Raw genomic sequence first — 15,513 nt, 5'->3', positions numbered from 1 at the left:
AAACTGCATACATATCTCATGATATCAAGGCTGAGCAATCGGGGCACAACAAGGAGTTGAGTTTCATTTGTACCGGCGCCATTTTGGGTGAGGTCAGGAAGGTTCAAGTATAGTCAAAATGTCTCCACTAACTCGTGGTTGGACCGGGACCTCTTTCGGCAGTCCAAAAGTTTTCGTTGAAGGGTAGCAGAGGGGACTGGCGACATGAACCATCAGTCAAAGTGTGGTGGGAAGCAACAATCTCTCCTACCGGGTCATACTGGTGTCCCACCGGAACTGATCAAGTTGGTAGTCTTGCAGGATTTTGGTCATTTCAAGACTGAGGCCGGCGCCGGCATGAGCGCGCCGACGTCCCGCGGCTACGTCGTGGTCGTTCCGTGGGTGATCATGGCAGTCATTCCCCATCGGGGGTGTCTGCGGGGGTCGGGGGCCCCTGTGGCTCTTATAGAATCTTCAAAGTTGAGGAGAACATTTCTGGATGCAGGACTCATTTTCTAGCTGAACTCAGAAGCGCCGTTGCACCGCAACAGTGGACGAGACCCCTGCTGGATGAGCGGAGCATCATTGCCTCGCAATAGTGGACGAGACCTTTTTTTGGGTGAGTGGAGCGTTAGGGGTGCAGCTGAGGGGCCCCCACCTGGGGGGGTGGGAGAGGCTCGTTCGCGCCGCCTCTCCCTCCCAGTTGATATCCGTGATGTCCGGACCAGGCGATAAGAGGGGGGGGGGTCGGAGGCAGAGGCAAGACATCCCCCCCGTGGCCTGCAGGGCGCCGCTTCAGGACCGAACGGGGAGCTCATACCAAGCCGGGGCCAGACCAGGAGATATGAGGGGGGGGGGGTCGGTGGCATGTGCAAGACATCCCCCCCGTTGTCTTAGCCATTATTGAAGAAAGAAGAGCGATCCCGTCGGCCTCGGCTCCTCTCCTGGCCCAGGGGGGGGGGGTCGTGGCATGTGCAAGACATCCCCCCGTTGTCGAAGACATTATTGAAGAAAGAAGAGGGATCCCGTCGCCTCGGCTCCTCTCCTGGCCCAGGGGGGTGGGGGTCGGTGGCATGTGCAAGACATCCCCCCCGTTGTCGCAGACATTGAAGAAAGAAGAGGGATCCCGTTGGCCTCGGCTCCTCTCCTGGCCCGGGGGGGGGGGGTCGGTGGCATGTGCAAGACATCCCCCCTGTTGTCGCAGACATTATGGAAGAAACAAGAGGGATCCCGTTGGCCTCGGCTCCTCTCCTGGCCCAGGGGGGGGGTCGGTGGCATGTGCAAGACATCCCCCCCCGTGTCGCAGCCATTATTGAAAAAAGAAGAGGCTGGGACAAGGGATCCCGTCGGCCTCGGCTTCTCTCCTGGCCCACCTTACGCGACAACCTCCCCGGCCAACGGATGCCAGCAGGACTCGCCCTACACGTGCCAAAGGCCTCGTCTTCCGGATGGGCGTAACCGCGAACCTGTTGCACTTTGGGAGTTTCCGGAATGGGGGTAGGTATCTGCTGATTTGTATCTATTTAATGTTACCGTTATTGGGCGTGGCGGGCGGTGGGACAGACATGCTTGGAGCAGTGGGGGGGTGGCGGAGCCTAGCTACCTCGTGGCTGCCGTAACGTCAAGCTTGGGTTCTCTCACCACTTTCATGTTTCTTATTTCTAGCGAAGTCAAAAACTCATCAGTGGCCTACTGATTTTGTTCGATTTCTTTCCCTTCCTTTTCAAGTGTGTTTCATGCTAAAGTTTCTGTTTAACAGGATACAGTGATTACTTCGTATTTTACATATGTCTTCTTTATTAGGGGTACCCTTCGGTTGAGCCAGATGATGTACTTCTAATAAATGGTCCGGGTGGAACTAGTTTATCAATCAGTGGGGAGTAGATGGGCGTGACAGATTACAACGGGGGACAAAGGTCCGCATTACCCACCCTTCACTACTTGCAAAGACTAGACAGAATATTTCTATTCCACGTTATTTGCAAACAGAGAATACCTCGAAAGAACTATTCCTTGAACAATAAATGTCCAGCCAATCAATCAATCAGTGGGGAGAAAAACAGGCATGACGGATTACAACGGGGGACAAAAGTCCGCATTACCTATCCTTCACTATCTGCAAAGGGAGACAGAATATTCCTATTCTTCTCTGTTTGTAGACAGGGAATATCTCAAAGAGCAATAATCGATAAAAAATTAGTAGGATTATAACACTTTAATTACTTATAAATATATACATCGCAACAAAAACAGTAAACACCTTAAAACATTTTTTATTAAAACAGAAGCAACAATGACAACTAACAGTAGTGATATCCTGGGCGGGTGATGGAACTGGGATTGTTAATGGAAAAACATCTACAGAGAAAGCTGTTGTTGAATTATACTTCTCCGGAAATTTAAAACTCACAAATGTTTCATATGTGTAATCGTTTCATAAACATGTACATTAAAAAACTAAATACGCTCGACTGTTTTAGGAAATCTTTACAACTTGCTAGATCACCCTTTAAAGTTACAACTACGAAAACCTACTTACTTAAGCTGTTGAATTTGGCTTCAAATGTAAAGCATAAGTTCAAGCTAGCATATCATATGTCTAAAAGGTTTAACATAATTGATATGCAAATTTAATACTACCCTTTCTTAATGGTGACACTTTATCTATCCAATATCCCACAATTTCCATGAGCAAAGCAAAAGAAATTCTGAGGCACTGAAGAATTAAGGCTTACTGTGGGGTTAAACTCAATCTGGTGTTTGGGAGATTCCATGTTTTAGGGTGATATTCTGTGACAGGGTGCAGGCACCAGAAGAATTTTAGCCTAGTTCATCACATTGGAGAATGAGGGTCTGGGAAAATATCTAATCTGGTGAAGAACCATTCCTTCTTTAAACCCTATGGTGACCAATTATAGTTTATTCTCTATTTCGTTCCCTTGCCATAACAAAATAAAAGTCTTGGGTTATTTATGGAAGGGAATACTTTTTGTTTCTTCGAATTTTTAAAAGAAAAGAGGAGGGGGGGCAGCGTTCAAAGCATATCAGCGTGCATAAATATGAAAATGTTTTTACCTACCACGTACTTGACATTTTACAGCTTTTCATATTTGCTATTAAAAAACCATTGAAATTCACTGAAAAAACCATAGGTTATAGACTATATATAGTTAGGGATTAGCATTTACAAAACCTTAATTTACTCGCACAAAACCATTGAAATTCGCATATATAGTTAGTTGCAATAACTATATATCGCGCGCCCGCAATCCACTGCTGATGATGTCATATATTACATCATTCATGACATGGTCAGTGACATCACTGATGACATCACTGATGACATCTCAAATGACATCACTGATGACATCACTGATGACATAACAAATGACATCACTGATGACATCTCATTTGATATCAATGGTCACATCACTGATGATATCATTCATGTGACAATACAATGCATCTCCTCACACTTTAATATAACCTCTGTTACATCAAGTGTGAAATACAGAATATATTTTTTTAAACCATTGTCACACCAGTACTAGTTACTACATACGCACTCACCGATTTCTATGTCTACACACACATTCACTCATTCACCCATACAATCTTTCATGCATACAATCACTCATCTTTATAACACTATCATATGCACTCATACACCTATACAGACACTCACACTCTGCCACTCATCCATGGAGTTACTCACACACCTAGTCAGCCCTGTAAAGAATCAATCACACTTCCATTTTCTAATCAATACAGTTAAACATAGAGTACCTTACATTTTCAAATATATACTAACACATACTTACTCTCTTATACAATCAATGATACAAGAACACATTGATCTGCACAGAGTCACACATCTCCCAACCAGCCACACACACACTCAGTCTCCCATACAAATACTTGGATAATCAATCAATAACCCATATAGTTACTCATATAGCTACTGATCAACACATGCAGCAGTTTACAGAACAACAGACATAATGATGCACAAATTAAGACAGTTTAGTCACTAACCCATGCACTCAGTGAGACACATTTAATCACTCACTCACTCATGCACCTACTAAATCCTTCATCCAGACACTTATACATCCACTCATTCTTCAATATGTAAGACATATTTTAACTTTACAGAAACAGACAGTCACTGGATGATGTCATCAGTGATGTCATCAGTGATGTCACTGACCATGTCATGAATGATGTAATATGTGACATCATCAGCAGTGGATTGCGGGCGCGCGATATATAGTTATTGCAACTAACTATATATGCGAATTTCAATGGTTTTGTGCGAGTAAATTAAGGTTTTGTAAATGCTAATCCCTAACTATATATAGTCTATAACCTATGTTTTTTTCAGTGAATATATATATATATATATATATATATATATATATATATATATATGCAAATCCAAACCAGAAGGTATAATGCGCACTTGTGTGATCAAGACACCATCGTGTGTAGAAATGCGTAACCAAGGAATACAAATCTGGTGAAGTATGTCTCCCGAGTGCGCATTATACCTTCTGGTTTGGATTTGCAAATTTTTTACTGGCTCTAGGGTGCCTGCCGGTAATGCGCCACCCGACTATGGGATCGACCCGAAGGACCCTCAACACGTATATATATATATATATATATATATATATATATATATATATATATATACTAGCGGCCCGTCCCGACGTTGTCCGGGTAAAAAAAGGCTAGGCAGCAATGGTTTTAGTATCATTGTACATTCGTCCCACATGATAAGAGACACATTTTGAAGCAGTGTCCCCAAAAGTCAGTTTTTCTGAATACAGCATATTGAATCCCTTTCAAGGGAAACTGTTAGAGGCAGTTCAAAGGTAGAATGTGCTGTTTTCCCAGCTGTTAGCAAAGTGGCAGCTATTCCAGATGAAGCAACAGCTAGAGCCAAATTCCCAGAAGATCGAACTTTGGCAAGTATGAGGTTGATTAGGTAAGTCTTTCCTGTGCCACCGGGGGCGTCTATGAACAATAGTTTGCCTTGCTTCTTTTCAACACTATCAACTATGGTGTTGTAGGCGAGTTGTTGATCGGGAACTAAGTTAGGCAAGTGTTGAGCAAGGTAGTTATTTAGCTCTGGAATATTGTGTGCGGTAGCGATATTGTGGTATCCAGTCAGGTTAGTTCGGACCGCTGGCGGCAGGCTGAAATCTTGTAAGGACTTTTCGCTTAACAGATACAGTGAGTCTTCAATTTCTATAAGTCCTTGGTTTATGATTTCATTGTTGTTAGCAGCCCGTGCCGACGTTGTCCGGGTATGAGTTGCTGTCGGCCAGCACTATATTGTTTTGTAGGATTTCGTTTCGATAGCATTTCTTATCTGTGACAGGCCTGTGAAATGCTCCGATTCAAGGTGCACTGCTGATGCACTTAAGAGTGCGCGTTCAGTAGTGTGTGAACTCGAGTTTCCCTACTTTATATTTCTTTGAAATATCATATAGCGCAAACTCGACAACATGGCATGAGCACAATTTACATTACAGAAGAACACATTCATTTGTGGTAGGCACGGGGAGACAAAGCGGTTTGCCTGGAATCACAGGATGTTGAGCTGATGCCGAGATTCGAACGTAGCTCCCCAGCTCTAAAGTTCGCAATTCTAGAACATGTGGCGGGAAGTGTGTCTAAAAGTGTATGTTGGTGCTGGCCAATGGCCATCAATGAGAGAGACCTGTGCATTTTTCAAATGGGTGGTGAAAAAATATGAGTATGTTGCTAGAGATGTGGGCCGCCGTGCCACCAATGTACTTACCGGGGGAGGGTAAACACCGATTATTCCGCAACTTTCTTTCCGCATACCATCACTCCGCATACTTTCATTACGAAAGTACCATGACTCCGCAATGCCATTATAACGCATGGCATTACATTTTATATGCTTTTACTACGCATACATTTACAACGAAATTCGTTGTAAATGCATGAATGGTAAAAGCATGTTTTTTTTAATGTTTGGATAAGGTAAGTATGGGTATAGGGGTATATGTTTTGGGGTACTGAGGTATATGTTTTGGGGTGTTTGGGTATTTTAAGGATTCAGATATAGTTTTGGGTTATGGGGTACAGGGGTAGTTTTAGGATTTAGGGATAGGTATGGGTTTTGGGGTACAGGGGTATTTTTAGGGTTCAGGGCTAGGTTTGGGTTTTGGGGTATAGGGGTATTTTTAGGGTTCAGGGGTAGGTTTGGGGGCACAGGGGTATTTTAAGGGTTCAGGGCTAGGTTTGGATTTTGGGGTACAGGGGTATTTTTAGGGTTCAGGGCTAGGTTTGGGGTTTGGGGTACAGGGGTATTTTTAGGGTTCAGGGGTAGGTTTGGGTTTTGGGGTACAGGGGTATTTTTAGGGTTCAGCGGTAGGTTTGGGTTTTGGGGTACAGGGGTATTTTAAGGGTTCAGGGCTAGGTTTGTGTTTTGGGGTACAGGGGTATTTTAGGGTTCAGGGGTAGGTTTGGGTTTTGGGGTACAGTGGTATTTTTAGGGTTCAGGGCTATGTTTCAGTTTTGGGGTACAGGGGTATTTTTAGGGTTCGGGTAGGTTTGGGTTTTGAGGTACAGGGGTATTTATAGGGTTCAGGGCTAGGTTTGGGTTTTGGGGTACAGGGGTATTTTTAGGGTTCAGGGCTAGGTTTGGGGGTACAGAGGTATTTTAGGGTTCAGGGGTAGGTTTGGGTTTTGGGGTACAGGGGTATTTTTAGGGTTCAGGGCTAGGTTTGGGTTTTGGGGTACAGGGGTATTTTTAGTGTTCAGGGGTAGGTTTGGGTTTTGGGGTACAGGGCTATTTTAAGGGTTCAGGGCTAGGTTTGTGTTTTGGGGTACAGGGGTATTTTAGGGTTCAGAGGTAGGTTTTTGGTTTTGGGGTTCAGTGGTATTTTTAGGGTTCAGGGTAGGTTTGGGTTTTGGGGTACAGGGGTATTTTTAGGGTTCAGGGGTAGGTTTGGGTTTTGGGGCACAGGGGTATTTTTAGGGTTCAGGGGTAGGTTTGGGTTTTGGGGTACAGGGGTATTTTAAGGGTTCAGGGCTAGGTTTGTGTTTTGGGGTACAGGGGTATTTTAGGGTTCAGGGGTAGGTTTGGGTTTTGGGGTACAGTGGTATTTTTAGGGTTCAGGGCTAGGTTTGAGTTTTGGGGTACAGGGGTATTTTAGGGTTCAGGGGTAGGTTTGGGTTTTGGGGTACAGTGGTATTTTTAGGGTTCAGGGCTAGGTTTCAGTTTTGGGGTATAGGGGTCTTTTTAGGGTTCAGGGGTAGGTTTGGGTTTGGGGGTACAGAGGTATTTTAGGGTTCAGGGGTAGGTTTGGGTTTTGGGGTACAGGGGTATTTTTAGGGTTCAGGGGTAGGTTTGGGTTTTGGGGTACAGGGGTATTCTAAGGGTTCAGGGCTAGTTTTGGGTTTTGGGGTACAGGGGTATTTTAGGGTTCAGGGCTAGGTTTGGGTTTTGGGGTACATGGGTATTTTTAGGGTTCAGGGGTAGGTTTGGGTTTTGGGGTACAGGGGTATTTTAGGGTTCAGGGTTAGGTTTGTGTTTTGGGGTACAGTGGTATTTTTAGGGTTCAGGGCTAGGTTTGGGTTTTGGGGCACGGGTATTTTTAGGGTTCAGGGGTAGGTTTGGGTTTTGGGGTACAGGGGTATTTTTAGGGTTCAGGGGTAGGTTTGGGTTTTGGGGTACAGGGGAATTTTTAGGGTTCAGGGGTAGGTTTGGGTTTTGGGGTACAGGGGTATTTTAAGGGTTCAGGGCTGGGTTTATGTTTTGGGGTAGAGGGGTATTTTAGGGTTCAGGGGTAGGTTTGGGTGTTGGGGTACAGTGGTATTTTTAGGTTTCAGGGCTAGGTTTGAGTTTTGGGGTACAGGGGTATTTTTAGGGTTCAGGGGTAGGTTTGGGTTTTGGGGTATAGGGGTATTTTTAGGGTTTAGGGATAGGTTTGGGTTTTGGGGTACAGGGTATATTTATAGGGTTAAGCTGGGTTAGTGTTTAAGGGTGTTGGGGTATGTTAAGGAGTAAGGGTGGGTTATGATCATGGGGTGCAGGGGTATTTAAAGGGAGCAGGGTGGGATTAGCACACAATATGAGACATTGCATGAAGGGTGGAACGTACCACACGCCCCCAGTGTTTGTCACGCCCCCAGCACACGCCCACAGCACACCGCAGACACGCCCACAAGGGACTACTTTGCTGGCATGGGTTTTTTACCTTTTAAATGTATATGGTGGGCGTCTGTATAGCCTATGTCCTTCTGCTGCAACTGCCCTTTCCAACGCTGTATTGGGTTTTGTGATTGGTGCTGTGGTTCCTGAGATTACCCGCCTCAAAGGTTTGGGCTCTCTCTTTATATTATTAGTATGGATATATATATATATATATATATATATATATATATATATTACCTACTGGTGGTCGCCAGTAGGTATATATAGTTAGGATTTTTTTGAATAGGGATTTCTGCAAATTCTATGTTGAATGGAAAGGGGCGACCAACTCGGTCCCCCCGAACGTATGGCCGAGTGCCTCGATCCCCCCGGGAAGCCATTTTTGGGCGGGAGGCGCGCCTCAGCTGGTATGCCCGAAGCGGCGTAGCTGGGGCGCGCTCGTTCCCGCCCTAGAGTGGGCTGGCCTAGACACCGACGTAGCCAGCCACGCCCTCGGGGCAGGCAGGGGCGGGTATACGCCCGCCCTGAAGACGGATAAAAAGGGACGCAAGACCAGAAGACATCCTCTTGTTCTTGTGCCCTGAAGCTGCACCTCCTCGCTGCACGTGAGCTCGGGACAGAACGAAGAGCCAATTTTGACCCACCCACCAGCCCCTGAAGACAGCCAGTTGTGTTTAATAAAGTTGATTAATTTTTCGGTTTTCGTATACAGGTTGTAGTGCCATGTTGAGTTAATAAAGAATGGTCGTTTAGAGTATGTTTGCCATTAAAGATATTCAGTTCAGTGTTGAATTTTAATGCATGCTCTTTCGGTCATAGTGGCCAATGGATTTGTAGGTTAATTTGCACTGTCGTATTTATTTTGGTAGGCGGTAAGGTCATGATCGGTGAGCACTAATTAGTAGATCCCTATGAGTGGGCGTCACCCAACACGGATGGGAGCGCTCGGGAGAGGTGGCTATTGGCCCCTCAGTGGGGAGGCGGTCCCTTCTAAGGATGGGTCGCCGGAAGTAAAGGAAAGGCGGTCAAGGCCCCTTCCTTTGTAGGAGGGGTTACAGCCCCCTCCTGGGGAATTTCCCGGGGCCAGTGACATCTGCGACGGCAGATGCGGTAAGTTGTGTGGGGTTGGGATAAGGTCTACGGTACCTTCTAGATACCTCACACGAGTATTCGAACGACCTTTAACTGGCGTCGAGTCTTTAGGTGCCCCCGTCAAGTCAAGGGAAATTGGTAATAGTTGCACTTGAGGTACGCCTCCGTGCTGTCGCCCAGCCCAAGTGGGAGGGGTAAGTCTGGTTAGGGATCTTGACACCGGTTATGACCTTGCCGTTGGCCCTTAAACGTTAGGTTGTACAATTTCAATATGTCAAGAAATGTTTTGTAAGATGCTAGTTCGGCTAGGAGAACCTCTGTATTAGAGAATCTGTTAAGGTTAGCCAAACATCGCAATATGGTAATGAAATTGTACATAACATGAAACGTTTAATGTTTTAATTTTGTTTTAATAAATACGGCCGGGATGGTCACTCCATCCCACTTCCAAAAACTTCAAGAACTGTTTCCGGTTTCCCTCCTTTCGGGGATTGTGTTGAGAGGGGGTGGCGGGTATCTCGGCCATATAACTTTGGCGTTGATGGACGGAATTGGCTGACATTTTCAGGAAAATGGCACATTTTGTTTCTGAGCGTCCCCTGAAAGTTTGGGTGGGTTTCGTGAAGTGGGGACGAGAAAAAAGGGGGGTCCCAAAACGTGTTTTTAACATTGAGTTTTCCATAGGGCGGTTGGACTCACTTTTAGCTCGAACGGCTGAATGAATTTCTATGAAACTTGGCAAAATTGTAGGGACTGGTAGTCCGATGTGCCTTTGCTAGGTCTCAAGATATGTGCTCTAGTGGATTTTGAGTAATTTAGGTTCAAAAAAATATATATATCTGTAAGCGCGCCCCGGTACGCGCACCGGGGAACGCACCGGGCGCGCCACGCGACTTGCGCATGGAAAGCTGATTGGCTCTCGGGTGTCTGTAAACATTCTAAACAGTCCGGAGCGGCCGCCATCTTGTGTCTCGGTAGGATCGAGACACAAGAGATGGCCAAAACAAAGGGGGAAATGACTATAAGGGGGCAGAGTAGATCCTCCCTGACCCCCTAGGTTTGATGTGGGGGCTTTAAAAGAGCCCCGCGGGGCAAAAAAAAAAAAATCGTTTTTTTTGCGGGGGAGCGCCCTGTACGCGCACCGGGAAGCGGACCGGGGAGCGTACTATGGGGAAAAAAGAATGATAGACTTTTCAAATATTGTATGTTTAATTATTGTTCTTTTTGTTGTTTTTTTTAAATTTATTTATTTAAGTAGCAACATGTAGGTACCAATGCAGAGTCTAAAATTGGAATTCATACGATAGTCTGTCAGGAAAGCAGAAACAATATGGAGGCAGGAGATGATAAAGAGATGTTGAATACACATTGGAGATAATATAGTTGGAGAAAGGAAGTAACTATGAGCAAACTTATTATGTAACACAAAAAAGTTGCACAGTATATTTTAAGTCTCACTTTATATTATATCTTTTTGGGTACTATTTCATAATTTTCATATAAAAAAGAATAATGTCTCAAACAATTTTAACTTTTTAAATTTAAATTTATTGTTGCGATTTTTCAAAATCTAAAAGAATTTGCAAAATTAATTCATCTGGTATGTCCTCCTTTTCATTCCATTCTTCAATTTCTTCAACAGATTTAATCAAGTCTTGGTCTACAGTGTCATCCAAAAAGTCTGTTTCTTGTTTGTCTTCTGTAGGATTGTTTTCCATATTTATTTGAAATGAAATATTATTTTCATTTTGTTGTGCTTCCATTTTCTTGCTGTAAATTGTATAAAAAATAAATATATCAGTAGAGATAGGGCACTGTTGGGTTTAAGTTCAGACAGGTACTTGTGAGTTTTTAACAGTGAAGTTATCTTTGGGCAGTGTATGGTTTCAGGCAGGAAGTAGAACTATTAAAAAGTGCCTGTGATTAAGCCTAAGTAAATTCATAATTATACCACAGAAGCCTAACTCAATCAATAATTTTAATAAATAAGTCTTTCTCAATGTCTAACTCTTATTGAGGGACAGTATATAACTATCTGAAAACGTTTTCCAAAATTATCTTAAAGTGCATAACATAGTTCTCCTTTCAAATTAACAACTTACCTTCTTCAAAGTAGTTGAAGTTTTCTGTCAAATTCTTTTCCAAATGTACCTTAGGTAGTGTTAGTCAAAATGGCTGTGTTTCTCTCTCATTTTTTATATATATTCATGTACTTAACCAATCAAATGTCAGCACATAAAAGTACAAAATGAAAGTAACATTTTAATTGGTTGAAAATTCAAACAGTTTCATATGTGTTTTTGTCATGTAATTTACCTCAGGATATTTAGACAGGGCTACAGCCCAAAAGGCTCAATGAAATACCACCAAATTTGGGTAAATGGTAGGGACTGCTATGTAGTAGGGCCTATTCTATATTTGATGAAAGTGTCTCCAGTGGTTTTTCTGTAAATTACTTTCCCACCTTTTTTTAGCGAGTGCTTACCGGTGCGCGCCCTGGTACGCGTACCGGCAGCGTTACGGGAGTCCACCATTTTGTGTTTCGGTAGAATCGAGGCACAAGATGGAGGGCAAACAATGTTGGGAATGGGTAGAAGGGGGCACGGTAGACACTTCCTGACCCTCTAGGTTTTCTGAGGGGGGCTTACGACGCTCATATAGGGAAAAATTAAAAAAAAAAATTTAAAATTTGCGGGCGCCCGGTACGCGCACCGGTAAGCGTACCGGGGAGCGTACTTTGGTGAAAAATAGTGAAAAAAGTTAGAAAAAGATAAACGTTTTGAATGATCAGAGGTAGGGTAGCTCTGAAAAGAGCTTTTTGGTTCTGTGGCTGATTTAGGTACCTACAAGTAGGTTCCAATGCACAGTCTTAAATTCAGGAGGAATATTCTATTCCCCTCATCTGAGAAGTGCACACCATCTCCTCTGTAGATGTCTTGCATGTTGTAATGCATGTTGGAATCAATTGGTGACATCTCAATCTTCTCTGGCCAATCCAGTTGATTTCCACATTTTGTAAATTGAGGTTGGGTACATTTCTGTTTTCAGCATACCTGTGAGCCCAGTGGATGTAACTATAAAAAACTGTATACATAAATAAATTATATTAAATACATATAAAATATATTTTTCGTTTAAAAGAATACATTTTACAGCTTTTGATATTTGCTATTAAAAAACCATTGAAATTCACTGAAAAAACCATAGGTTATATACCATATATAGTTAGGAATTAGGATTTACAAAACCTTTAAAATTCACTGAAAAAACCATAGGTTATAGACCATATATAGTTAGGAATTAGCATTTACAAAACCTTGAAAATTCACTGAAAAAACCATAGGTTATAGACCATATATAGTTAGGAATTAGCATATACAAAACCTTATTTTACTCGCACAAAACCATTGAAATTCGCATATATAGTTAGTTGCACTAACTATATATCGCGCACCCGCAATCCACTGCTGATGATGTCACATATTACATCATTCATGACATGGTCAGTGACATCACTGATGACATCACTGATGACAACTCAAATGACATCACTGATGACATCATCCAGTTACTGTAGGTTTCTGTAAAGCTAAAATATGTCTTGCATATTGAAGAATGAGTGGATGTATAAGTGTCTGGATGAAGGATTTAGTAGGTGCATGACTGACTTTATGAGAGAGTGATTAAATGTGTCTCACTGAGTACATGGGTTAGTGACTAAACTGTCTTAATTTGTGCATCATTATATCTGTTGTTCTGTAAACTGCTGCATGTGTTGATCAGTAGCTATATGATTAACTATATGGGTTATTGATTGGTTGCTCAAGTATTTGTATGGGAGAGTGAGTGTGTGTGTGGGTGGCTGGGAGGTGTGTGACTATGTGCATAGATGTGTGAGCAGTTGATTCACTAGATGTATGGGTTCAAAACTGCATGTGGAAACAGCTGTATGGGTGGTTGACTGTGTGCATGTGTGTATTGGTGAGTGAATGGATATCTCAGTGCTAGATGTCAAAGTAAGTACATATGTAAAACACAGTACATGTGAGAGTTGACATATATAAATAACTGTGCATAAGAGCCAGTGAATGTGTGAGTGGCTGTATGGTTCATTGTAAACTCGTATCAATGATTGAATAAGAGAGTAGATATGTGTTAGAATATGTTAGAATAAGTAAGGTGTGTATAACTGTATAGTTGAGGAAATGGAGGTGTGATTGATTCTTTGCATGACTGACTAGGTGTATGAGTAACTCCATGGATGAGTGACAGTCTGTGAGTGTGTGTTTACACTGAGTGTATCTAAGGTTATATTAGAGTCTGAAGAGGTTCATCGTATTATCACATGAATTAAGTCATCAGTGATGTTGTCAGTGATGTCATTTGAGTTGTCATCAGTGATGTCATCAGTGATGTCACTGACCATGTCATGAATGATGTAATATGTGACATCATCAGCAGTGGATTGCGGGTGCGCGATATATAGTTAGTGCAACTAACTATATATGCGAATTTCAATGGTTTTGTGTGAGTAAAATAAGGTTTGGTAAATGCTAATTCCTAACTATATATGGTCTATAACCTATGGTTTTTTCAGTGAATTTTATATATATATATATATATAAATATATTGAGAACTCCACAGCCACGGCGAAGGTAATTGCAGCTCACACCGTAACAACGCAGACACGGACCACCAAAGATAAGTGCTGGATATTTTTTATTTGTTGCAACTCGCTGATAAAAGCTCATAGGCAGGATAAGTCGAAGAAGGAGCTTTATTAGTACAACCATCAACAGCAGATAACAGCAACTGACTCTCAGATAGGAAACATAACATTCTAACAATGATGTCAAGAAGGTAGTGTTCCATTAAAGGGATAGTAACCACAACACATCCCCTAACCAAAGTAAAAAGAAAAGAAAGGAAAAGAATGTAAAGGCAAAACACATCATAAAAGCATGGTAAAGAATAAGTTAGGACATAACATAGTCCATAAACTTCCTAGGAACTTGTCTTGTCCTAGGAACAAATCTTGAGTTGCCAAGAGCATTGCCTCGGACAAAACCAGAAGAAGTAGACGCATGACTGGGACTGTCATCAGACAAAGAAGTACTATTAGAAGGATTTTTTAACTCTGTGTACTTTGCCAATCTAGACATGTTCCAAGTACAACCATTGTTTAGAGTTACAACATTCTTCCTAATAGCAGTAATGATGAAAGGACCACTGAAATTTGAAGTACCCTTGTGTCCATATTTTGGCTTTTTCACAAGAACACTATCTCCCACATTCCATTTCCTACATTTTACAGCCATCCTATCATCATAACGTTGTTTATACTTCCGTTGATATTCAGCCAACGCATCTCTCCTTCTCAACTCACACTCAACACTATCATCACAAACCCTCTCCGGAAGCCAAGCAGGATTGAGCTTGGAATTAGCCAATCTCCCCCTCAATGCTTTAAAGGGAGATTTTTGCATGATAGCATTTGTAACTGTGCGATGTGCCCACCAGGTCTCCCTCAACACACTACTGAAAGAAACCTTTTACTGCAAAGCCCTCTGCGCACAACTCTTAACGACCCTATTCATTCGCTCAGTAAGACCATTCGCCTGAGGCGAATAAAGAGCTGTTTTCTGGTGAACAATCCCAAGATCCCTGAGAAACCAATCCATCTCATTGGAGGTAAATTGAACACCATTATTAGTAAGTACATACTTAGGCACACCTTCTGAAACAAATACATCCTTCAAAAACTCAATAATGGCTCTAGAATTCACCATACTCATGCATTTAGAAATCACCCACTTAGAAGTGTAGTCCACCAGTAATACAACAAACCTCTCATGTGAAGGCATGAGCTCAAAAGGACCTGCTATGTCTAGCCCCACCTTTGTCCAAACCGTAGCAGGGACCTCCACCGGAGAGAGAGGAGAATGACTCGTGGTGTGTGATTTATCATTAGCAGCACATAAATGGCAATCCTTCACAACAACTTCCACCATCCGATCCATACTAGGCCACCAGTACCTCTCTCTGATGCGAGCCTTGGTGAGATTCCTCCCAAGATGTCCCTCATGAGCCAAATTGACAACTTTCTCACTCAAATCATTTGGAGGTACTAGTCTGCCCCTTCTTAACCCCTTCGAAGCTAATGACGAGCTAGGCTCGTCATGGCGCTTACCTGCCGTGCGCGGATGACAAGGCCAGCTCGTCATGGATAAATGTGATTTTCATT

The 15,513-nt window shown here is 42.9% G+C and overlaps 1 protein-coding gene across 1 annotated transcript in view; it reads right to left on the bottom strand.

Annotated features, from left to right (window-relative positions):
• OPN3 (opsin 3) overlaps positions 1–15,513 on the bottom strand; it is a 424,625-nt gene that overhangs the window by 111,820 nt on the left and 297,292 nt on the right. The gene's annotated exons all lie outside the window — the stretch shown is intronic.

The sequence above is a fragment of the Lissotriton vulgaris genome, chromosome 6 (genome assembly GCF_964263255.1).
Source record: "Lissotriton vulgaris chromosome 6, aLisVul1.2, whole genome shotgun sequence".
Classification (NCBI taxonomy): Eukaryota; Metazoa; Chordata; class Amphibia; order Caudata; family Salamandridae; genus Lissotriton; species Lissotriton vulgaris.
This window is presented reverse-complemented; position numbering and strand designations above follow the sequence as displayed.